Below are 27170 nucleotides of genomic sequence, written 5' to 3'. Positions count from 1 at the left end.
GTGATGGGTCTGTTTCTGTTTAGCTGATTATGACGATAGCGTTTCCTCTCATGTTGTTTTTGTCGAATGGAAATTTTTGTACATTTATTTTAGTTCTCACGAAGAAAGTGAATCATAAGTAGTTATAAACATAAATGTATAATCACCTCATGTATTTCGTTGTTCCATTTCCATGTTAAAACCGAAGTGGGCGGTCTCATTGCTTTCCGAGCTTAAGTGTTCTACCAAGCCAACATGATCCCCGTTCATAGTCCATATATTTACTCCGAGTGACGGTGAGGATCTGCGTTCGAGTCCTTGCGTTCTATGCGCCGCTGTTCGCGTAAATTCCTTGCCGTATGGCGTGGCATGGTATTTTAAGGAGGCCACCGACAGCTAACGTCTCGTGGGCAGGAAGGCTGACGAGAAGCCCAGCGTGGTCGTTAGCGTGCTCTCATCGATAGGCGCCGAGGGGACCACGGCTTAACGTCCCATCCGACGGACGGAGTGTTGCGCTCCACTTGTCAGCCACACTACACTCAAGAAAGGATCGAGGGATCTCTGAAAATTCTCGGCCACCGTCGGGATGTGAACCCGAGGCCACGGGTTGGGAAGCCAGCGCTCGATCGCAACTGGAAATGCGTTGACGTGGCATTAACATGCGCATGATGCGGAAAAGGGAGTTGGTTAAGTTGACGTCTTTTCGCTCCTGCCCTCGGCCCTGCGGATCCATTTAGCGACGGAATGTCCGTCGTGCATTTGGGAATGGTTTTTGAATGCCATGAGCGATGGGAAGTCGGCTATATTTAGAAACCTCCCAATCTCACTCTCGAGGCGGTCTGCTTACGCTTTGAAATTTCTCTCTTTTCTCTCCATCCTCCCTCTCTCCTCTGCGAGAAAGTGAGCATCCCGTCACTTACCAACCGGAAAAATTGGTGGGAACTCGATTTGTTTATTTGAGGGCCCTTGCGAAGGCAGATGCATCAGTTTTGCACACCTCGTCCCGAAGCGCTCCGTGGTCCCTTACGTCATGTGCGTCCGTTAACCCCGTGCTTCTTGCTGTGCATAGAGTCTCATGGTGCCGACCCTCGTGTCAGGCAAGTGCCTTGTTTCCGTGGAAGATGCAATTGGGGAAATAATCATTTCTAAAAAGTCGGCACGTGTTGTAATAGCGTGGCGGGTGGGCTCTCCTCGGAGCTCGACGAGATTAAACAGGTGAAGGCTTTGATCGGCTGCCGAAGTTTGTTGATTTTTATGTCGCCGTCATGTGTCGTTACCATTTGAAGTGAGTGTTTTCGGGTGACATTTGCGTCTTCGTGTGTTACCTGCTGTTGTCGTCGATGAAAAGACTTTAAGAGGTGCGCGTTATACATGAGAAAATACGGTACCTAATTTTGTAAGCGGCCGCTCGATCTAATTGTCGCGTGCTCTCTTTCTGTATTTCTCGTATGCAGATAAATGCTCACGGAAGGCTCGCCTCGTACTCGAGTGCTCGGACTGGGGCAGGAAGTAGCGATGGGTCAAAGAGAACTGACGACCGAAACGAACTGTTCGCTGAAATGAACCGATTCGAAAACGAGCAGTTCTCTAAAACTCCCTGTTCACTGTTCATATATACACTGCTTGCGTGAGGCATATTCGGTCCAACCGGTATGCTCACCAAGAGGTATATTGAACTGCAGATTACTACAGAAAATGCGTTTCGCTCACAACAGATGACGGTTACGGTGCAGCTATCCAAGTGCGTCATAGACGACCGAGCCCCTCCCCTTCCTTCTCTAACATTCTCCTCCGTCCACGAAAACGAACAGCTTCACTGCTGAAGCTGTTCGTTTCGCAAGGGTGTTCATTTCTCGGAGGGCGTTCATTTTTCGGAGGCTGTTCCTTTCCTCTGGCTGTTCATTTGGGATCTCGCGTTCATTTTGATATCGTGTTCATTTGAACATTCGTTCGCGGTCATTTCACTGGTCAGTAATCTGTTCGTCATTTTTAGTATCTTTTGTAATCAATCTGTTTGTAAAAGTTATAGGTAATTGAACGATCAATGGCCGTTTAACGTTTGAAAGAAAATAAATTCCCCAATGTCGTACTCTTTGCTGGGTAAAAAGGTGAGGGGGTTGGAATTTGGAAGAAAGACAGTTGGGTGATACACAATAGTAAAGAATTTGTGAACACAAATACAAAAATAATTAAACCTCTCACATTCAAAGCATACTTCTACCTGAAGTCAGATAAAGGCAGTAGCTGTATGATACTAGACAAAGACACATATCATCGGAAAATATCATCCCTACTGGAATGCCCTTACACTAAACTTCCAAAAATCCCACTAACTTCATGTGTTAGTTTGAAAAGAATCGCTCCCTTCCCTTCTTAGACATTGAAATCTTCCGAAACAAAAGGAAACCAAATTTCTTTCAGTATGTACCGCAAACCCACTCACACCAATAACTATATTCACAACACCGCCTTCGACCACAGCAGCCACAAACACGCAGCCTTCCATTCCCTTAATCACCGACTACTCAACGTACCGATGAGCAAAACAAATTTTCAAAAGGAACTCGAATACATAAAACATCCCGCCTTGTCGAATGGTTATTCAGAAGAGCTCACCGTCAAGGAAAACATTTTTGGGGGAAACAGGAATGACATTCTCCCCCATTCTCCTGGCTATGTGCCTGCATCTGAACATATCCATCCGTAATATTCAGGCAACATGATATCCTGGCATTTCCATGAGTTAGGTACGCTGTGACAACCCGGGTGGAAATCTCCGCTGAGTTGGGCCGTTTTTCGGAGTCTGTGCCGTGTTTTGTTTGGAGGTGGTGCCAGACTGGCAGGCGGCGGCAGCGAAGGTCCTGCTCGCGACTGAGACCGCCCGTTCCGCACGGTGCCCTCCGAAACGCGAAACCCTCCGCGGCGACGCAACGACTGCGAATAAAGTGCGCGTGCCATCCACCGCTCAGCGGCAAAGCCAAGCACCAAGAAAAGTCAAAACAAACAATGGTGCCCATCAGTCGATGGTTTTAGGTGAGGATTTGGTGTGTTCCCGCTTTAGGATTCGAAGCGGTGAATCTTTCTCGGGCTTCCGGCTGGATCATTCCTGCCGACGACGTTTCGATCGAATACTTTTAATAGAGCCATTGGTTGAAATTATTAAAAGCGACCGAGCAAGAAACTTTACGGTACATTTTTTTCCTACTACCTCCAATAGTCTCAATAACCATTTCCACGAATGTTTTCACACAGGAAAAGCAAAAATGTTTGAGATAGAAAAAATTTGATCAAAGCGGAATTTTTAAGATATTACTTTTGCCTTAACTTTACCAGAATACTCGTGGCAATACTCAAAATGTGGGATTCGATAAATTCAGTAGACTTTCTTCGTATCACTCCGTAAATTATTTTAAGCATAAACAGCTACAGAAGGTCAGAAAATGCCAAAATGATATTCACCGCCCGTTCGCCGTTACGGAATACCGGCGCACGAACGAACAACAAGAAACGTCGTCCAGAAGAGGGCGCTCAGTAGTTTGAATAGGACGCGCCGCCATGTGTGGTGGCTCTAATGTGGTCGCACCCTTCTCGCCGTAATAATAACCATAGATATGATGTGGCAAGACAAGGAGTGCGTGTGTGTGGTGTGTGTGTGTGTGGAGACAAGGGACAGCCATCTAATTACCGACCGATATCTTTAACGTCCATCTCATGCGATGTCCTTGAACACATTGTAGTCAGCTCAGTAATGCAAAACCTGGACGCGCAAATTTTTATAAATAAGAGCGTTTTACTCTTCGACGTACATGGGGCGGGCGCGTGAGCACTCGCCCGATTGCCAGCTGGAGAGGGAACGAAAGAAGCAAAATAATCGCAGTTCGTTCATTCAGATCCAGAGCCTTGCAAACAGTAAAGTAAAAGATTGATGGAAAGATGAGTCACGATGAAAAAAAGGCTTACTCAACTTTTCATATCTGTAAAATGGAAAAAATTCAAAAGTTGCCACCCACTTTCATGACTTAGTGATGTCATTAAAGTTCTGATTCATTGATTTTTTCAGAGAGATCCTTGACGAATAGAACCGCTCGTTAGCGTATTAATGACGATGAACCAGGTGAGGTGAATGCGCGGGGCCAAGGATCGAAACGCCCAAAAATACGACTCTCTCTCTCTGAATACGGTCTATTAATTTTTAAAATTCCATCCATCGCAATCGGCAATGATGGTGAAGAAAAGTGCCGTTATTATTCCTTCACCGTTTCTCGCTTCATTATCTCCGCTCAGTGTCCGTTTGAAACGCCCGCATTTGAGACCGAGACCACGTGACCGTGGAAGCGAATCGAGCACGTTCTCCGAAGCGCTCAAACATCCATTTTATGACGAAGGGAAGGAGTAGTAGCCGCCGTCAATTGCGATGCAGGTCACAGTGACGGCCACTCATTGAATTGCGAAAAGCATCGATCGCCATGGCGCAGATGCAGTCGTGGTTTGTAGCCTCACCATTATTATTACAGATTATAAGGGAATCAATCTCAAGTCGGACTCGGTCGGACCGCATTGCATTCGAACGAGTTTGCGAAACTCGCCACTCGCGTCGCTGATGGGCAGAGCTATCCGAATTGAACGCTGTTTAGGGGGATTATCCCGAATGTGTTCTCGTGATGATGTCATCTATCAAATTCATATATTTTGAGTGTGATAATTGGAATAAATCTAATGTAAATAAATGGTAATAATCAGAATAAATGGATCGCAGTGCACTCTGAGAACATTTTTGAAAACCCATTAAAGTAAGGCGCCCTCCAATCAAGCTTCAACGGACGGAGCGTCTGTCGCCTTCCCCCTGAATGTCAATCCTCTGGGTTTGTCGAAGACTAGAATATTTACCTGACATCTTTATCCCACTGAAGACTAACTTTATTAAGGCACTTACTGATAGAGAGGAACCAGGCTAAAAGAGTGTTGAGCCCGTCTTATGTAAGCGCTCAGAATAAGTGTATGCATAGGTATTCATTGATATGTGCGCAAGACGGCGTGTATTTAGCATTCAACTCGCGACTTGGAATCGCTTGAGCGGACGTACTCGAAGGATGGCCATATCTATCTCGCCCTCAGCACTGTTAGCGGTGAGGAATGTACAGCTCAGCTGGAAGATGAACTCTGAGCGTGCGTATTCAATGTGTAAACGGCGGAAAAAGTGCATGCGTCCGATTTTGTCAAGGAATGAACGACTCTCGCTGTGGCCCACCCTCCCATTGAAATCAGAAGTCGAGATCTTCTTTTCGAATTTTTCTATTATATAGTGAATGTTCTTGGCCTATTCCTCGCTAAAAACGTTTTATTAAATTTAGGTTTTATTGTACCTTTTATTGGCAGACATTTGATTGACATTATGATGATGTGCTCTGAACGAGGGGGTGCATGCATTTCATATTACGTGAGGCGTAGGTGGGGGAGGAAGGGGTCATGCCGATTCTCACCCAAACGGACGTGAGGGAGAGGAAGGCAAGAATCGCGTAATGTTTTTTTCGCCAGAAACAGTGTAAAATTGCGAATAGTATTCTTAAATGTTAGTCTAAACAAATCTTACATGAAAATAATTGAGCAAATTGTTTTTTGGAATTAAGGAAATAAAACTTTGTAAGGTTCACTGATTGTTTAATTAAGGGCACGACCCAGGTTTCGTAACTTAGTTACATCGTAGGTGACTAAACCTGCATGCATCACAAATGTATGATGCATGCAGGTTTAGTCACCTGACGATGTAACTAAGTTACGAAACCCGGGTCGTGCCCTTAATTAAACAATCAGTGAACCTTACAAAGTTTTATTTCCTTAATTCCAATATGGAGAGGTTTCACAAAGTAAAGCCTGAAGTTATTAGTTATAAATTGTTTTTTTTTGTCAATTCAACGCGATGGAGAGTGTATTAACGTATTTTCACTGAAGGAAGAAAGGGGATCCAAAAGTCGCAAAATTCATGTAATCACGTAATTAATGGACGCCCCACAGTGGGCTGAAATGGAAAAAAAAGCTGGCCAAAAATCGCTGTAGTCTTAATTATTGAAACATTAATGAAAATTTTGTTCAACTTGCCCCAGTTGATAACAACGTAAAGCTATCGAATAACTGTTCATAAGGCAAATGATGATTAAAAATGGGTATTAGGTCTTTAAACTTGACAGTTTGGTCATTGAAGCGTAATAATATAATAAAAAATACCATCAACAAATATTTTGATTGCTAATTACTAAAAAATTGAGACGTGCCACTTTCATTATTCTTAGTCAGAAGATGAAGACCCATGTTCCAAAATGTTTTCTTCTTACACCAGGAGATTTTTCACCTCCTCTGGTTATTGTTTTACTTTAGGGGAACCCTTGCAGAACAAGAAATAAAAGGATCTGATGTAAGCGGAAGCCCATTGAAAAGGTCATGGGCTGTGGCAATTCTGAACACTTTTCTGGTATGTCTATCACGATATCTTCTTTATCCTTGTGCCAGCCTTCCAATGCCTCTTTGTCCAATGAGAAGAATGGCATGTATCACTGTTACCGCTCCATGCATTTAGGCTTTATAAATAGTTGGTGGCATAAGAAACCATGTAGAAAGGTTTATGTACAGTTTAGCTGTTTTAGGCAATAAAGCTTAGAAAAATGTACCATTTACTTGAAATCCAGTGGATATATCTATCAAAATTACTGAGACGCGGGTAATTAGGCCATCCGGAATTTCTTCAATGGGATTTTAAAGAAAAAACAAATAGGATTGTCGCTTAATAACTTGTTAACCAACTCGAAGATATTTGGGAGACATTGCAACACAGAGGCAGGAAGTCTTTTAACCAAATTTAATGCACCTTAAGAAATCTATTATTCACTCTTGATTACTCATTGCACTGAAAATATTGATGAAAAACATTTTTCCAACGAAGACCACGAGGAAAGTTTTAACTTTCCGTCTCCTTAAATTTTTTTTTGCGTAGGAACTCTACTACTCTTGATTTCATATGCTTCATTCTGCCACTCTATTTACGAAGACCGTACTATGTAAATCCTATCGAATCACTTTCGTTGTATCCACTGCTGGGCAACTACACTGTGAATGTCCTTCGGCACAAACTTCGACAAGGAACAATGAAGGGAGACTGTTGATGTGCTCTTGGCTGGAAATGAGGGAACTAATCGCTTGGGTGTCATATTTTGAGAAAATCCTATTTGTAGAATGGAAATATTTTAATGTACTCTAAGTAAAAGACAAATTTAGGCACATAAAGGGGTATCTGCCGAGAACGAAGTGCCGAAAACAAAGCCTCTCTCGAAGCGGATTCCGGAGTAAGGTGATGGCGATGTGGAGAATATGGGACGCAGAGTAGCATCGACCGTGTGGAGGGGGAGACATACATTCAATTGAATCACTATCTTTTTACTGAGTAGGTTAATTATTCGAATGAAAGAAAGGAGGGAAAATACGTCTTCATGCTTTGTAATATCCCTTGCAACTTCTCTGAAATCATTTGAAAAGTCGAAATAGAACTGAAAGAAATTACTTCAAAAATAAGTTTTTAAATTGCTTCCGCATTCAGAATTTTACAACATTTAAGGAATTCACGTCCTTTATCAGTAGTAATAAAAATCAATAAATGAATAGTTTTAACTGAGAATTCATTCGCATGAAAATGCATCGATATTTCTTCCCAAATTTTTTCCAATGGCACTGGAACTAATGTTTCAGCTCTTCTCATATCGAAGGAGAATACCTATATTAAAGGATTATTAATTAGTCTATGATAAGTTAAACTAATTAATTGATTTTGTAAGATACTGAATCAGGTATTTCATATTAGCCTATCTCGTTTCAATCTTCATAGCACTGCAGAAGCTCAGCAAAGTGCTTTGTGTAGTGACAGTAATGAGAGAGTAATTAAACGCGTAAAACAAATAATTAGCATTGCAGGTTGCAGGCACGGTGGCCTTCAAAGCATTTTCCAGGTGACACCGCACAGTGAGCTTATATCGAAAAAAGCTGGCCAAAATCACGGTAGCCTTAAGTATAGCTAGATTAACGAAAATTTTGGTATTATTGTTCACAATATTGTTTAGGAGGGCAGTAACAAGTAATTATAGGGTGAAGTGATGCGGGAAGCGTAGTTTCTTGGGGTAAGTCGAAATTTTGCTGCGGGAATATCAATGGGAAGATAGAATTTCTTCTATTTATAAAGCGTTAAAGCCATCAAATGGCTGTGCATAATTGAAATGATGATTAAAAATTGCTATTGGGCCTTTCCTCATATTCCAAAATATTTCCTTCTCACCAGTAGATTTTCCACGTCCTTTGGTAATTCTTACTTACGCAGAACAAGAAATACAAGGATTTGATGCTAGCAGAAGCCTATGAAAAAGGCCGTAGTTTTTGTTAATCCTATAAGAACTTTTCTGGTATGTTTTTCACGATATCTTCTCATACACTTCTACCGAGCTTCCAATGAATCTTCCCAGGAGAAAGAATGCCATTTATCACTATTCCCACTCCATGTATAAAATATTTGTGAACAGTTGGTGGCATATGATGCCATGGATAATGTTTTTCGTACAGATTAGCTGTTTTAAGACAGTAAGCTGAGAAAACCGTATCAAATTTTCGTCAACCTACGAGATGGTTGTGAGAAAGATGGAAAGCAAGCAAGGACACTATATGCAGGGAGCAGGAGTCGCATAATTTATGATTCGGTCACTTACTCACTCTAAAAAAAAGGAAAACACCTACATTGCTAACATTATACAGCATACAAAAGTATTAATCGACTTTCAATTCTGCCCTTGGTTTTGAAATTAGCATAGGTAGGCATTGGTTACAACAACTTCTTTATTTATATTGGTATAAACAATTTGTTCTCTGAAAACAGCATTAAAATAAGTAGATCTAGCGAGGTGCCTTGCATTTTTTACTACACACAGTAGCTGACTTTTAAATCCGTGTTCAAGTATGTCGGCGGAAGCGCAGAGGCGATCCATTTACTTCCGACGTTTGCAATGGATTATTTGCACTCCCAAGGAACAGCGCCGTCGGCGGCTACCCCTCATTTGCTCTACCCAGATTTCTTCTTTTACTAGGAATGCGTGCAATTTTTTGCATTCCACAAATTGGGTTCTCCCGCAATACGCCGTCTAAGCCTTCGTCTCGCCCATTTCTATCCGAGTGCTCAACATCAGTCTCCATTCCGTATCCCTTGTGCAAGTTTGTGCCGAAGTGTAGTTGCCCTGTTAGGGATACGACGAAAGCGAATCGCCAAGATTTGCTCAGTATTGTCTCGGTAAATAGAGCAGAAGAAATCATTCATGTTAGAGACGCTACACAAAAAAACTGCTTTAGGAAGGAGACGAGAAATTAAAAACTTTGCTTGCGGACTTCATTCAAAAAGTGTTTTTTGTCAATGTTTTAGAAATTGGGATGAGTTCTCCAGAATGAATAGTAAATTCTCAATTTGAGTAAAATTTTGTTAAAAAAAGCCATTGACATATCCACGACAAAACACAAATGGGTATTTTAATTCAAAACTAAACTACCAACCATGTTTTCAACACTTTTTGTCATTTTCTAAGACATAATGCTAATCAATATTGTGAACTATAATACCCACATTTTCGTTAATCTAGCTATACTTAAGGCTGAAGCGATTTAGGCCAGCTTTTTTCGATATTAGCCCATTGTGCGGTGTCACCTGGAAAATCCTTGAAGGCCACTTTGCCTGCAACCTGCAATGCTATTGATTTGTTTTACGCGTTTAAGCACTCTCTCTTTACCGTCACTACACAAAGCACTTTGCTGGGCTGCTTTCACTTTATTAATCGGCCGAAATTTCGTTCCTCCTGACTCCTCTCCCTCTCCCATATGCATTTCGCAAAGTGCCTTCCTTCCATTCTCCTTGATTTTCGAACGTCTCGTTGACGGCATTTGCAACGACCGCCCGGCGAGGAAGTTGGATTGATTGCTCTCGCTCTTGAAATCGCGATCGCGTCGTCGTCGTCGTTGCGTTCTCACTGGGATTGCACTCCTCACCAAAATGACTCGTGTCTATTTTTGGTTTCACTTGCACTTCTACGTCTTTAACGATTCCTTTCTCGATATTTCCGTCCGCTAGTGTTTGATTTTCAAGAATGAAAGGTATCGCCGAACCCGGAAATGCAGGAATGGCCTCAAAGCCACTCTCTGCAAAATAAAGGAAAGTGCGAGAGAATCGAATGGCGCACATTATAATATTAATCTATAAATTTTTTGTCGTGGGTGCAATATTGTCGCCCCAACCTTCACGCATTCCATTAAACCTCTTTTCGTGTACTTCAATTCTAGTTTTCTCTATGCCGTGCGTTTCCGGGGTTATGTGGAGGGAACAAAGGTTTTTGTGGATGTTTTAAATATTTAATGAGCAATTTCAGTCATTTTTTCTCCTCGCCATCTTGTAATTCATCTTTTATTGCCTAGCCATTCGGTAATTCTCATGTCAATAACTTGTCTATGTCTATGAAAGAAACGAATCGTATGTCATTTTCATGAAAATATTTAATCATTGTTTGCCATCTATACTTTGTGGAGTGACGGTTATAAAAAAATTGGTATTCCGTGCTATAATTTATGAAAATTGTATGTATTAGAAAAAATTGTACATTTTATTTAACGTGGACTAGGCACGCTGCGAGACAGTATTCTTCACCGTGCGGGGTGAGGGGAGTTTTGGTGATGTGCGGGTTTAGTGGTGTTTTCGTATCAAATCGACCGCATCGGAAGACCATAGGTCAGCTGATTATTTTGTCTGCATAGTGGTGAGAGTGAAAAGCATCGCTTGTTATTGGAAATTATTTGCAGAAATTATGAAATTAACTACATTTATCGGATTTTAGAGATGTCCCTGGGCTAGTGGTCTCCTCTGCAGATGAATAGTGGGTAGTCGCCCCTGGAGCAAAAATCCTGGGAAGCCCACCCCTGGCTACGTGCCCGGCGCCAATAAATTTATGTTGCAAGTGGCGCTGTCATGAACTTACCTCCCACCATTCCTTAATTCATATCTCAATTAAAATCGCATCGGCTCGGGCCTCGGAATTATTATTTGAAGGAAACGTTAGTCTAATGTTTTCCACGTCCGCCCCCCTTCTCGTGGGAACTTAAGTGTTCGATTTTGGCTTCAAGTCGCCCCCGTGCGATTCCACCCCGTGCGTTTGCTCATGTCACGGTTTGGCCCGATTCCTTTGTCCTCGCCTCGCTGCCAATGAACACGGCCTTCCCTCCCATACGAAAGGCCGGAGAACACGCACGCAATTACTCCTCAAATTCGTGCACTGCTGAATGAAATGGCTGTTTTGCAATTTTTTAAACTAATTATTTATTTCTGGTTGGCGTGGTGGCTGGGGTGTTGGCTTCCTATCCCATGGACCCGGGTACAATTCCGGGGGAGATTTTTTAGTCTCCCCGATTCCTGTTGATGCCCTTGCATCGCATGGCAAGTGAGGCTTCTTTCGTTCAGAGCAGACGCCGGGTTTCTCCCTCCCCCCTTCCTTCACTCATCGCCTCCTCCAATTACATTCATCCATAGCAGCTTCTTCGTGAGTCTGGGACCACTTGAATTCCTGCAATCTTTATATTTAGTTATGAGGTTGATAATTCCCTTTATCGGCTTTACCGGGCTCTAATTGATGTCAACTCCTGTTTAAATTGTGAACTAAAAGTGAAAATTACTAGTCATGTAGTCCGGTGGAAAACATAGGCGCTAATTTTCCTGTACCCTTATGTCGTAAATGAAACGACTGAAACAAAGAAAAAATCAGGAGTTAAAACTCAGGTTTTTTAAACTTTGGTTTTTGCAGTGAGAAGTTTTGGCAATGTTTATCTGATTAATTACCATTAATTTCTTCATTTTTAGTTTCGCCATCCCACATTATTTGATTTGTGTATCGAATACCTGGTTCCATATTAATCACTTCTGACTTACATTAAGTTTTGTGTCCATAAATTCTCAAATGGTTCGTCCGCTTTTTTTGTTTTTATACCGTTATATTTCGTTACTGAAATTTTCCTTCGACTGTTTATTCGCTTATGTTTTTTATGTTCTCATCACTATTGTTCAAATTTTGTTAATTTTTTATCTATTGTAGTTTTATTTTAATTAAACTATTCATATTTATTATCCCTTATAATTTTACGTTTAATTATCGCATTTGTTTTTACTGATCTATTCGGTTACTCTATTCCCATTTATCCTTTGTGTCTTGACTCACATATATTCGCTTCTGACCCCCCTGTTATTCTCTGCTAACTAGTTACTGTGTTCTTCAGTTCCTCTAGTCTTGATTTGGCTGATGACGAGGCTAAAATTATGCCTCCCTTCTAAATCGACTTGGAAGTCAGTTTTTTTATCGCACGCGTTCCTAGTAGCGCGAATTTTTGGCGATAAAGCTCCTAATCTAAAAGACATTGATTTCCTATCTTTCCTTGCAAATATTTACTATTATTTCCTAATGGAAGTGTGAAGCACACCATGGATCTCACCCGACCGTTATCATTCCCCTTCGGTTTTCAAGATACTCATGTCTTAATTTATCGCATCGCATCTGATTCTTTCGCGGTTGCTATCGTGCCTGAGAATTCTTGTTTCTGTGTTTTTTTTGTGGCGTGAGTAGTGGTTGATGCCAAATAACTTGTATCTCACGCTCTGAGGTTTAAAAAAAAATAATATTCCCGTCCTTCGCGTGAAAAAAACTGGCGTGATTGTTGTTGCTGGAGGGTCATGTGGCAACATTTAAGAAGTCGGTTAGAAGTGTGTTAGTCCGTGATTTTCCGTCGACTATCATGGGAGGAACGCCCGCTATACTATAAATCACCTCCGGGCTCAAATATTTATTTAACACATAATATATCTAGATATCCGTCCTCTTGAACACGCCACAAAAATTCATTCCGAAAGGTCACTGCGAATTTAATGCATCCGGTTGAATTATCCATTCGATACGTTAGAGGGCGTGTTTTTTTTACATTCTATAGAAATATTGGCCTGTTGTCTTCTAAATGTATCTCTATAATTTTTTAATCTCAATTTAAGTGCCTGTTATAAATTGCGTAATAATTTGCGGCTGTTTTATTTCTTATTTACGTTAATGATTGATTCGTTGTGTTATATACCATGAATTTTCATCGCTTTGATGCGTTTTCCCTCGGGAGGTTTTGTTTATCACATTTATGTAAATTGAGATTTGTAATTTCTCGCTGATTAGCCGTTTTCATAAACACTGTAAGCTTTTGTGATTGCGAAATGTTGAATTGCTGCTGGTGGTATTAATTTGATTAGCCCTGTGCACTTTCCTCACTCGTTAGCCGACTTACTCGGAGGAATATATTGGTTTGGATTTGAGAGGTTTCCCCTTCCAACTCAATCGATACCTTTGTTATTTTCCACCTGCAGGGGCACCAGTCCTTTGACCTGTACCTCCGAAGCCCTTTGGTTGATATTCTAACGCCCTGCCGGAAGACTACCGCGTATCACTCGCCACCTGGCGGCTGCGTTTATCGACATTTGCCATCTTTACATCGGCGGTTCTCATGTTTTTCACGTTTCAGTGTGGGACCACTTCTCAGGACGTAATGAAAAAAGGCTTGGCTAGTGCCCGCAATGTCGATGAATGCTCAAGAACAACTTGCCAATAATTGCTTGGGGAGGTTAATGCTGTTTCCAAGGGATTATCTATCTCATACATACGAGGGCTTCAGAAGCCAAGGGTTACAAGTGACGTTTTTCTTAACAGAGATAGGTAAAGTTAATTGTTGGAAGAAATACGTAAAAATTGGTTGCCAAGGGATACGACTGAGTCTCAGTTCCGTGCTGACATGGAGTGGAAAATCAAATGCAATATATCAAATATTTCATTCATCTCGTTTGTTTTCTAAACCTAATTTCTGTGCCTAATTGTGAATAGAAAAAAGAAATCTGTTGTTCCCCTTCGCTTCCAAACAACTCATATATAATTAAAAATAAGTCTATCATCGTGTCAGTCGAGTGACGTGATAATCCTCCGTACTCGCTTATTCTGGAGGTACGGAGGAATATTGCGATGACTTCCATTCTGAATTTGCGCTCACCCGCTGCGCATTTAATTGGGATTACAAATGCAACCGCTACTCGCGCTGCTGACGCTACAGAGAGCCGAATTTTCTGTTAATATGGCAATTTGCAATATGATGTGGAAGCAACATGCCAGGTTGCATAGGTTGCCATGATATGTTTTATTTATGTTTTATTAAATAGTTTGTTTATGGTTGATTGTTGTTAGGAAAAAGATTAGTTTGTGGTGAATATAAAAAGGTGTATGGTGTGCTGTGCTTATATACTAATTAAACTGTTCACAATCTGAACCAAAGGACTCTTTAAGAATATATATTTCATCAGGTTATGGGAGCCCAGGAAACCTTTGGTCAGAATTGGAAATACTGAATTGAAAATTAAATTGAAAATGGCTGATGAAGAGGGAATTAGGTACCATGTACCACTTTTTGACGGAACTAATTACAGCAATTGGAAATTTAGAATGGAAGTTCTCCTGGATGAGAAAAACTTAATTGAATTTGTGGAAGTGCCATTATATACCAAACTTGCACCTTTTATTGGATCTAAGGAAGACAGTGAGGCTGATAAAGTTAAGAAACAAAAGAGATACACAGAAGTACAGAGAAATGCTAAAAGATGTAAAAGCCTTATTGTGCAGAAAATATCAGACAGCCACTTGGAATACGTAAAGGATAAGGCCACAGCATTTGAAGCCTGGGAAACACTGCAGACTATATTTGAGCGGAAAAGTATCACAAATCAAATACAACTAATGAAGAGATTGCTCTGCATGAGATTCAATCCATCTCAGGAAAAATTGGAAGCTCACCTCTTAAGGTTTGATAAAGCTATAAGAAAATTGAAAACATCAGGAAAAACGATGGAAGAGAATGACATTATTTGCCACTTATTATTAACCATGCCTAAGGAATATGATGCAGTTGTAACAGCAATTGAGACCATTCGTACCGAAGAATTAACTCTATCTTTTGTAAAAGGACGATTAATAGATGAGGAATCCAAACGAGGAACAAGCAAACAAAAACCCACGTGTGAAGACCAGCCAATTTCAGTATTTGCTGCCCAGTCAAAAGGAAAGTATATAAGTGAAAAACATATGAGAAATCCTATTAATTTTCATGGAAATCCACAGGCACAAGAATATAAAAAGAAGAACGATTTCCGAAATTCACAAAAGAAAATACCAGCTTTCCCTTTTACATGTCATGTGGTATAGCAGGCCACACAAGAGCTCAATGCAGAAAGCCTCAACAACCATTTCGAAATTATAGTGGTGGAGCTAATCTAGCTGACTCCAGTGACCATGGAAAAGGAGAAAATAACATCTATGAAACAAAAGTAAGCTACAGTTTAACAACCTGTAAATTTGAAAATTCATCCATGACATTGAATGCTGAGTACTCAGAATTAGAATATTCAGATTTAAGGAATAAATGGATTATTGACTCAGGGGCATCAGAGCATCTGACCTGCTTGAAGGATGAAGTTTTTAATATCAGAAAGCTAGATGTTCCAATTAAAATAAAGATCGCTAAAAGAAATAGCTTCTTAATTGCTGAAATAAAAGGAGATATAAATGTAAAGACAAATGTGGAAGGAAAGTGGAGGAACATAACCTTGCATAATGTACGATAATGTACTAATAGTGCCTGATATGGACATCAATCTCATCTCAGTTGCTCAATTAGACATAAAAGGACTCGAAGTTGTGTTTAAGAATGGAACAGGGAAAATATATCAAGAAGGAACTCTACTAGGAATTGGATACAGGAAAAAGAAGCTTTATGAAATAGAGCTGATATTACAGAAAAACAATATGGAAAAGGCCCTAATTAGCTCAGGAACTTCAAGTACTGCACTTTGGCATAGAAGATTGGCTCACCTTGGTTATGAAAACATGAAAGTATTAGAAAAGCTTGTTGATGGGTTGAGAATAGAAGAAAAGGAAAAGGACATTTGTACTGTGTGTCTGGAAGGAAAACAAACAAAGCTGCCACACAATACTTCAAGGAATAGGGCAAATCGTCCATTGTAAATTATTCATAGTGATGTGATGGGGCCTATTAGTCCTACATCCTATGACGGCAAAGAATATGTCTTAATATTTGTTGATGACTTCACTCATTTTACAGTTGCGTATTTGCTTGAATCAAAAGATCAAGTTTTTAAGTATTTTCAGATGTATACAGCCATGGCAACAGCTCACTTCAATTTGCCATTGAGTCGACTCCGTTGTGATAATGGAGGAGAGTATGTCTCAACTATGATGAAAGAATTTTCTGCTAAAAGAGGAATACAGGTGGAATATACTATGAGATACACACCATCTCAAAATGGTGTAGCTGAGAGGATGAACAGGAACATAATGGACAAGGCAAGATGTATGCTGTCGGACTCTGGACTTGAAAAGAAATTCTGGTCAGAAGCAGTAATGTCAGCAGTTTATACTATAAACAGATGTCCCACGTTAGCCTTAAAAAATGCAATTCCAGCAGAATTGTGGTATGGAAGAAAACAAAATATTGGGAAGCTCAAAGTTTTTGGATGTATTGCTCACCTTCATATACCAAAAGAATTAAGAAAAGGAAAACTTGATACCCACTCTAAAGCTTGTATAATGCTTGGATATTGTGCAAATGGATACAGACTTTTGGATATCAAAACAAATAAGTTAATCAGTGGAAGAGATATTATATTTGATGAGAAAAGAACAATTAAGTCATTAAAGAAGAATGAAGAGTTCTATTCCAGTACTGATCAGGAAGAAGGAAAGAATGAAGCTTATGAAATGCAAAATGAAAATTTTCAAGGAATAGAAAAAGAACTACAGACAGAGACTCAAGAAACTCCAGAGCCAATACAACTACCAAGAAGTCGTAACAATGATTCACAAGAACTTGGAAGAGGAAAAAGGAAGAAGACAACACCACGATATTTGGAAGATTATGTGGAAGATATAGAAACTGATGACCAAGTAGCATATGCTCTAATGGCTGAAGATTATGTTAGTGATGCACCAGCCACATTTGAAGAAGCGGAGCAGAGGAGTGATGCACCACTGTGGAAGGAAGCCATCAAGGAGGAATTATCATCGTTGGAAGAAAATAAAACTTGGAAACTATGTGAACTGCCTGAAGGAAGGAAAGCTATTGATGCAAAATGGATATTCAAAGTGAAGAAAGATGAAAATGGAAACACTTCAAGATACAAAGCAAGATTAGTCATCAGGGGATGCGCTCAAAGAAGAGGACTTGATTATGAAGAAACATATGCCCCTGTTGCTCGAATGTCTACAGTTCGTATATTATTGTCTGTCATTAACCATAAATCATTAGTTTCAGGTTAAATGGATGTAAAGAATCCATTCCTGCAAGGTAATTTAAATGATGAAATATTCATGCTACCACCCCCAGGAGTTAATGTTAAAGGAAACTTGGTTTGCAAGCTCCAGAAACCATTGTATGGACTAAAGCAAGCCCCTAAGGAATGGAATAGTTGTTTCGATAAGTATGTGCAAAGCCTTGGTTTTGTTCAGTCAAAGCATGATAGGTGTCTGTATGTGTACATTAAGGAAGCTATTGTGATTTATATTCTACTTTATGTTGATGCTTTGCTTATCGCCTGTAGTAGCGATGTAGAATTGAGTTATGTGAAAAGAAAATTAATGGAAAAATTTAAGATGACTGATCTTGTAAATTTAAAGTTCTACTTAGGAATCAAGATTGACATGGATAGAGCTGGTATGTATTTATCTCAAAAGAAGTACATGGAAGATATGTTGAGTAGATTTAATATGTCTGATTGCAAACCTACCAAATCTCCAATTGAAGAAAAATTTTGTGGTACTGATTTTGATAATGAGCCTATTATAACTGATAAACCAGTGAAGGAACTTATTGGATGTTTAATGTATTTGATGTCTATTTCTAGACCAGATTTATCTTTAAGTGTAAATTTATTTAGCAGATATCAGAGAAGGCCCACTGAAGGACTATGGAAAGGGCTTAAAAGAGTGCTTAGATACATTAAAGGTACACTTGATTACGTATTATTTTTTCCTAAGAAGGATTCACTTGAATCCGTTGTGTGTTTTGCCGATGCAGATTGGGCTGGAGACTCACAAGACAGAAAGTTCACATCTGGTTTTGTAGTGGAAGTCTTTGGTGGCACTGTATCATGGAGTACAAGAAAGCAGTCGAATGTATCACTATCCACAACGGAAGCAGAGCTTGTGGCTTTGTGTGAGGGTGCATGCGAAGCCAAATGGACAATTGGAATTTTAGAAGACTTGGGTATAGATGTAAAGAAACCAGTAATCTTGTTTGAGGACAATTAGTCCTGTATTCATTTATTGTTTAGACATAAGTATCGTAGAATGAAACATGTTGAGATGAAATATTATTTTCTGAGTGATCTTATACAGAAAAACATTTTTAATGTAAAATATGTGCCATCAAGCAATCAAAAGGCTGATATGTTAACTAAGCCACTTGGCACCACACGTTTCTGTATTTTAAGAGAAAAAGTAAATGTGATACAAGAATTGTCAAATTGAGGGGGGGTGTTAATATGACAATTTGCAATATGATGTGGAAGCAACATGCCAGGTTGCATAGGTTGCCATGATGTGTTTTATTTATGTTTTATTTAATAGTTTGTTTATGGTTGATTGTTGTAAGGAAAAAGATTAGTTTGTGGTGAATATAAAAAGGTGTATGGTGTGCTGTGCTTATATACTAATTAAACTGTTCACAATCTGAACCAAAGGACTCTTTAAGAATATATATTTCATCATTTTCCCAGGGCTTTCATTAGGGCTGTTGACCGAAATTCGCACTCGACATGATATCATACGCCTAATTCATAAATTTTCAATCATATTCCTCGCGAATGCAAATATTGCTGATGAAAGGAGGATCGCCACGCTGACGAGCCAAGTGGCTGTTTCGGGAGGGCCTCCTCTGTCGTTTTGGAGTCCCCGTCGAGTGGTCGGGGGAGAATCTGTCTCGACGGGTCCAGCCATGGGGGTCGAGGACTGACATTGAGGTTTACGTGTCCGTCACGTCATTTTTACTACCACTTTGGGCGAATGGTAATCGGTTTACCAAAATGCCCGATAAGGCGAAAGCTATCCATTTGCTCTCAATATTTACTACGTAATATTTCAGCTCGTGAGGAATAGCATTGAAAAGCTGTGAACTTTTTGGATCACATCGTTACGTATACACATTTTGTTTACAGCCCTAATTTAGCTTTTTTCCCTAGTGTGAAATTCGAATCGCTCTGTCCATCAGCGACGCGAGTGGCGACTTTCGTAAGCCCATTAATATGCGTTGTGGGTGTCAACGCATGAAGGGATGGGCTAAAGAATTCTCTGGGTCTTGCCAAGGAGCGAGATAACTTGAAATCCAGATACGTAGTAGTACGTTCGGAAACGGTATTGTATAGAGTCCAAAAACAAAGCCAGTTTTTTTATCGTGGGTTTGGCCCTAGCTTTGATCGTCGCAATTCCCGTTGGGTACGGGACGTGCTTTCGCTGCTGGGTCATAACGGAGTCCCTTGCGAATGTCCGTCCATTATTAACGAGAGGCTGGCGGGGGACGTGTTTGGCGCGCGCCGGATCACGAGTGCGCCCCCTCGGCGTATGTTTAACCTCGCGTGATTCTTTCGGGCGACGACACCGTGTCACGTGACTTCGGGGACGAAGCGGAGCCAACGACATCTGAGGGAAAGCATTGGAAGGAGTGATCTCTCACGCGCATGTGATCAGAGGTGAACGTTTCTGGGCCGCGTGGCATTATTATGCAATTATAATAATTTGGTCAAGTCAGGAGAATGAATGGAAGCACAACAGAGCGAAAGCGTCGCGTGGAACAAGGGAACAAAAGGCCGCGGGAGAGAGCGTGGTGGGTGGCGAGAAGGGAGGCTCTACTTCAGTGTGCCGGAGACGGAAGGAGGGATGTGTGGGAGAAGGACCCGCGAATCGGCCATTTCACCAAATATCCTTCAGTGGGTCTCTGAATGTGTCGTCGCTCACCGCGCACTTGAATGGGCTACCACAAGGGTCGCCACTCGTGTTGCTCACGGACAAATTGATCCGAGTTTTATGGGAAAATAAGGTAGAATGAGCCATTTTAACAGAAAGTTATGTACACGATGATGCGATCTATCAAATTAATTTAACCACAATGCTATTACTTGCTATTACAAATATTGTACCGCAAAATATTGGAAAAAATTGGATCGCATTGCACTCATCACCGCGCCGCGGACATTTTTGAAAGCCGATTAAAATGCGCCCCTAGTGGCGAGAGTGGGAATGAGCCTTCTGCGGGATGGATGGAAATGGGCCTCTTGCCTCTATGCGGTCCCCTCGGGCCATGTCGTGAGAAGTGTTGGAGGGACGCGTTTTAGAGAAATGCCCCGAGGAAGACCAAAGCAAGAGTTTGAGGCAGATGAAGAAGGGAGATGGTGGCGGGGTTGAAGGAGACAGTTTGGGAGATGAAGGAGTAGTGTGTGCCAGTCTTAGGATTGCAGTGCAATCTCTCTTCTGTGAGCCCGTCGATTGCATTGGGCGCTTGCAGGCGGAGACGAATGAACGCGAATAGCACCTCAGTCATTTCTTGGAGCGGTCTTTCCGGCCGCTACATGCCTGAGCACTCGTCGCCATTAATTTACGAAAGAGGGACTCGTCTAAGGCTTTTGGCTGCCTATAACCCTATCATATTTCAAGCTTGAACTTACTTCATTTTGCAGTTATCGAAAAATAATATGTGTGTGGCGGGTAGCGTAACTTGGCAGACACTTGCTCGGCCGTTGAAGTCTCCGTTGGTTCGAAACTTTGAGACTTCGGGCGGTTCGAGACTTTGGCGGCTTTTAGCGGAACCATCGTTGGGTATAGGGAAATCAGAGGCGCATCGTATGAATCGTACATCTAGCTTATATTCAAATAATTAATCAAATGCGAAGTGAATTCAACAGTTTTGTAGCAAGAGCCATTCTAGTGTCGAAACATACCCTAAGTCGGAATTTCCGCCATTTTGAACTGTTTGGGGGGGAAAGAGGTGGGAAAGTCGGGATTTTCGGAATTTTCCCGGAAAAGAAAAACCTTGGAATTCGCCCGACATCGACAGACAGCCTCGCCGTATAGTGATGCATTTGTTAAATATATATTTTACACCGTGCTACTCTTTGCCTCTGACTTCTATGCTCTGACAGTTGCATTATCCCGGTGGTTTTAGTACTTGTTTTGACGGTTGACACATCCTGGAAAGTGACGTCGGCATAAGAGGTCGACTTCGCCTTTCGCATGCTGACGCCGTCTCTCCTCGCGCTCCCCCTCTCTACCGTCACTGGCGCTCGTTTCGCGCCTGCCTTCTTCTCCTGCACGATGTCCGCCCCGAGTGTGTGGCCCATATTGACACTCTCTCCATCTTTACTCTCCATAAACTCCATTTTTATGGTTTAGATTCAGGCATGTCGAGGGTTTTAACGTCAGCAAATGCGTTAGACATATATATCGTGATACGTTTCGTCTTTCTGTTTTATTCTGGCCGCGCCCCTCGGCCCTACCAATGTAATCTGCGGATTGCAACACTTTATGTGCTTGGTTACGTAAAAGCATAAAATAACTAAAGCTCGTAAAAATTTATGATGTCGCTCGAATTATGTGCATTTTCCGTGTAAATATAACAATTTCTCTTACTTGTTAATTTGATAATATGACTTACTTCAGCTTTGATAATACTACTTCCTGTCCATTATTTGGCCAAAATTTGACCTCTGGGCGCGTAGAGGTTATCTGGAGCCTGTATTTGATAGTATTGCGGGATTTATGATTCAAATGCTTCCGCAGTAGTTTATTAATTGCATCTTATAGTTCTAAATTAAAATTTCAAATTTATACGTTAATGCGAATCTCGTTCTGCCTACTGCACCATTCACATTTCCTCTCGTGCGAATTGAATAAAATCTAGAAGTCAAACACCCCTTTTGTGTCGCTGTCGTGTCTTTTGTGACGCACATTAAGCGCTCTTGTTGTTGATCGAATACTGTGAGGGGAGTGACCGCCAGCAGCAAGAAGAAAACAGCCACAATTTGGACTCCAATATGCCGCGATCTGCATCACTTTTGTTTCTGTGCGTCATCAAATGCCAATGTTGCATCTGGGGAGAAGGTAGTCAACGTCGCCATCCATTTAACAAAGAAGACGGTCGGTCACATTATTAGTACATAAATTGGAGCCTTTTTAAGGCGAACTTTCTCATTTTATCCTTTTTCATTGTCACATGACACATTTTCGTGTGGTACCTTTGACTGGGTGCAATTTTCGTTCTTGATGGTTTCTACACATCTTTCTTTTAATCAGTGCACCAGTTTCGACTGGTGGTAAAACGGCTGATTGTAAAAAGAAGAGCAAATAAGCTTAACGTGTGATTTTTCGTTTCAGGTGTGACTTGGAGTCGGCGTGGATGGCATCACCCTCAGGCGGCTCTGAATTCCTTCCTCGGGCACCTTCGCCAGCAGTCTCGTGCCGTGACGTCCCTGGACCCTCGCCGCCCTGAAGGACTCGCTGCCCAGCGGCTGAGTGCCACCACCGGGGTGAGTAGTGGCTCTCAACGCACGCATCGTCCCATAGGTGCGACCACCGAAGCGACTGCTCCCCTCGTGAAGATTTCATGAAAGACTAGGTGGCTATTTCACCACGAGTCATAAGGATTCGGGACGTTCCCCCAGCAACGGATGAAATGGTCGTTTGGTTATTCTGATTATGCCCACCCTGAGATTACCCACTGCTCCGAATACGACCAAGGTTGCTATTGGCCGATGTGACTATCGCTTTCATTGACAGGTTGTGTCCGAATTGAAATTTTTTGCATTAAATTTTATTCTCACGGAGATGGAAAAGTATTATGATTAAAAAAATTACACTTTGAAGTAGTTCAGGTGCTAGTTTTATCCATTTCCGATCATAATATCGGGCTTCATCTTTTGCTTTCTGACAATGAGCAGCCATCTTGTTACTCACACCCGATCCATCTCGAGCACCCATCTTGGCATCTATGGCGCCCCGGTTGCATCCATTCAGGATACAAATGTGTCACTAATTATTTACGCTTAATCGTCACTTTCTGTCCACAATCATCTCACAATGTGATATCAGGGAAGAGAGCGAGAATATGGTGTGTTCGTGGCCCTTAAGCTTCGATTCGCTCGCATTCAATATGTTTTCTTAATTGTCCGCAGCGCGGCGATTAGCGGCGGGGGATCCTTTCATACTCATTATTTGGTGTACACATATGGAGTATTTGCTCTCGCGAGGAATAGCGTTGAAAAGTTCTGGATTCGATAGTTTGTGTCATGATGGATGTGGATATAATTTTTCTGTTTGCAGCCTCCATTTCCCCAAAGTGAAATTCGGAACGCTCCTCCCGTCAGCGACTGGAGCATCCTCCTTCCTCTGTGATGTTATAGAGAAGTGGACTCATCCCTCAGTCCTTTTTACTGCTTTTTCTGCGGCGAAAGCTTTCGATGCCACGAATACACATGTTTCAGAGTGACGAAGTCTTCATTCGGCCGCTAAAGGTGCTGTCACCCGCCGCTGCGTAAAGAGAGTAGTTTACTTGAGTCACCACCGACGAAAAAAGGCCAAGCTAGAGCTAATGTGGCGGCAAATTAATCTGTTATTGAGAATTAAACGAAATTTAGATTCGAGAATGTATACTCTCTCTAATTCGTAACTTGTCGATGCTATTCTTCGCGAGCGCAAATACTGTACTAGAAACGTTGAGAGGCAGTGTGTCTCCGCGAGATCATTCTGTGGCGGATGGCTATTGGAAAGCGCTGCAGGAATAAAACATACAGAGGGAACGGGTCCACCTGCATGGCCTTTGTGGTCAACTTGGGCGATACTTCCGCTCAGCCGGTGGTAATCAATGCAACCAATCGACAGGATAGGGAAGAGATGGAAGGAAAAACGACAAACCAGCCCACCCACTATACGTGAGTTGGTGACGTCATTGGATATTTGTCTCTTTTGTAAGTTGAGGGAGGGAAACGCTGACTGCAGTGTAGACGACACGCGGCGCATGCACAAGGCGACGAGGAGTCGGTCAGTCAGAGTCAGTGGCGTCATCAACTTATCTGCAAAGGGGTGAAATAAGGCAGTCCCGAATGCCTCGAGAAAATTTAAAAACCGGAACCGTCTCTTTATGTTTCAATCTTTATCGCAATTTGGAAAAGGGTAAGATGAGATTGGTGAAGGATTGGCATTGGGAATGAAGTGTTTCGGCTTTCTCTCGGGAGAAGGGTGCGTCGGACGCTCAAATCTTAACAATGGAAGGCGAATCCCCATCATCCCCAAGTGATTGCGCATGTGCCATCTTGAGAAGACAGACTTACAGAGTGGCCCTCCGTTTCATTATATCGCAAACGATGCAACTTTGAATATTCTATCTCGGCTCGTGGATTACGGATGAGGTTGGGACCTGGATTTCTTAAGAGAGAGTGTGCTATTCACCTCAAAATACACTAGCTTCATTTTCTCACTTATGCCTTGGGCTCAATCACACGTGGAGGGCCTGCCTTCACCTGCTGCCATGGTGAATTGCGGTGCACACCATTCGATTGTTTTAAGTTGAGTGTGCCCCATTAGCGATTTCGATTCGTGAGAAATGCGATTGTCCTCTCTGCCCCTGCCATCTCCCGACTTACATCGGGAAGCGGGTCCCCTTTTCCTTGCGAATCCACATCCATGTGCTATTAGCGCCCGATGTGCAATCAGTTATTCCGCCCCTCCAAGGGCTGTCTTTCAAGGGTACACCTGCTCTTTGCCCTAAAGTTGAAACTTTGAAGAGATAGTGCTTTTGCTTTCTCTCCTGATGATAGGGATTTAATTGGAAATCAACTCATCATCTTGGTGAGTCATTCAAGCTATGGTAATTTGATTTTCCGTGGGCCGAATACATTTCCATGGATTTATCTAATCGTATGTGTTTGATGAAGTTTCGGATTTTGGTCTCTCTGGTATATTGATTTTTCTGTGCGTCGCCTCGCTTGAAGCTTGCAATGGACGTCCTTTCCTTATACCTATCGAGTCATCAGATACGACCAAGGAAATAGAGAACATATAAAACTGTTTTTTTTTTCTTTTAGATTGTTTTTCTGTCTCGGAAAAATCCAATTATCCTCCTCTCAAATTATTTGAAATCTATCAGCACGTATTAGCACCTGAAGAAATAACGTACTATCGTTTCCAATGGTATGTTGACCCCCTAGAGCCCCACTGAATTGATTTGGACGGGTCGGTAAAAACTTAGAAGGCTGGTACATGAAGCAACCTGCACCACTAACACTGGGCGCCGCTACCAATAAGAGCCGACGAGGATGGGGGCGATCGGGATAGCGAGACCGGAGCTAAACAAAAGCACAAGCGAGTCAAATGCACTTAGGATACTCACGTTCACTCACAAGCAGGGATGGGCAAGTGAAACGAAACAAAAACGTTTCTTGTCGGCCCGGAGGGAAACGAAAATACGAGGCCTAGGTTTAGATTCGCTCCTGCACGAAATTAAAATTAAAAAAGAGTTTAGTTTCGACCCGGGACGAAACTTAACTCCCTGGAAAAAAAACTAAATTAATTGAAACTCAGCTGCTCAGAGTTAAGTTTCGATTCCAGAAGTTGAGTGGAGAGGGAAAAGAGAGAATAGTTTCGTCCCATTACGTTTGACATACGTGCAAGAAATAAAGCAAGGTTAAAATATTGAGCTCAAAAATCGGACGGCCAGTTTGCGTTCACCGATCTCCTGTCAGTTGTAAAAATACGAGTGCCCCATGCATCCAATGGCGGTAGGCTGATTCACGTACTCGGTGTGCGGGTCGAAACTAAGTAAACCGTTCGAAGGTGAAGCACGTGGTCTCGAGGTATGCGAAACATTACCTACGCGCGTTTCGTTTCGTCCCACAGTTTTAGTTTAGTTTCGACTTGAAGTAGTTTTGACTCCGATTTCGTTTCGACCCTGAGTTTCTGAGTTTAGCTCCCCGGGTTCAAAACCATTTCATTTCGTTTCTACATTTCGCTGCCGGGAACGAAACTATTGACATTTTACTGGCTTTGACTTTCGTTTAGGTTCTATTGCCATCCCTGCTCACAGGTTGAGCCGTGGGAGTGTTTTCTTTCATGCTCCCTGGAGAGGTTGTTCCTCTCTTTGGATTCATATTTGGACTCAACGTTTACAAATCACTGACTCCGTAGCTGAGTAGGTGTCTTTCATGCGCATTTGTTTCGCTTAAGTTTTGGGAGGGCTGAATCGGTTATAATTATATTTTTTTCCATTTTGTAAAAGAAAATTTAAAAAATAATACATCATAGTGAAATAAAATTTTCGAAGACATGGGTGACCATTATTTCGGTGATAAATATATAATTATTAAAATTCATCGGATTAATTAGTGTTAAGAGCTCTTTTACCAACATATTTCTGATTATTTCCTCTCTGTGAATGAATCTGTTTAGAAATAATTGTGTTAGCGTAGATTGATTCATCATTTTAATAATGAAGTCGTTTAACGAAATTCGATATTAACTCTTTATGGAGTCATCTGCATAGGTGTAGGGTTTGATGTATCCTCTCCCCCTTATGTTAATTTCACGGATTCCCTGTTCAAAAAATGAAAAAAAAAATGATTACTTCGTACTCGAGCCCTCTGGTCCCTGAACTTGGCCGCATCTGCTGCACACAAAATAGACCGAATCGGCTACGTATTATTGAGACATGGATGGTGAGTCCACGGAAGTATGAATCTGAAGAGACGGGAAGAACCTCGCCACGGAGTGAGAAAGAAAATACTCCGACGGGGTGTGGACGTGAATTTCTTGGGTGCATTCCATCCGCTAATAATCTGAAATCCACTCTGCCTTTTAGCGCTGTGGTTTGACTTCAGCTTCGGTAGCTCACTATCAGTCGCGTCCGTCCGCCTCGGCTCTTGGTGTCTTCAAGGCAAAGGATGCAGTTTGTTTCGCGTGGCAACCTACCAAATTTTCACCGACGCGGCCTCATCACTTAAAAGGGACTCGTGGGGG

At 41.7% G+C, this 27170-nt stretch overlaps 1 protein-coding gene across 6 annotated transcripts in view; it reads left to right on the top strand.

Annotated features, from left to right (window-relative positions):
* Positions 1–27170, top strand: part of LOC124164156 (activated Cdc42 kinase-like) — a 225296-nt gene that overhangs the window by 110916 nt on the left and 87210 nt on the right. For all 6 annotated transcript variants that reach the window (XM_046541349.1, XM_046541353.1, XM_046541348.1 and 3 more), the window contains one exon: positions 22539–22690. The gene's annotated coding sequence lies outside the window, so the exon portion shown is untranslated. The remainder of the gene's footprint in view (positions 1–22538; positions 22691–27170) is intronic.

Source organism: Ischnura elegans, chromosome 8 (assembly GCF_921293095.1).
Source record: "Ischnura elegans chromosome 8, ioIscEleg1.1, whole genome shotgun sequence".
NCBI classification, from domain to species: Eukaryota; Metazoa; Arthropoda; class Insecta; order Odonata; family Coenagrionidae; genus Ischnura; species Ischnura elegans.
The sequence above is the reverse complement of the archived record's forward strand: the minus strand, read 5'-3'. Positions and strand labels throughout refer to the sequence as shown.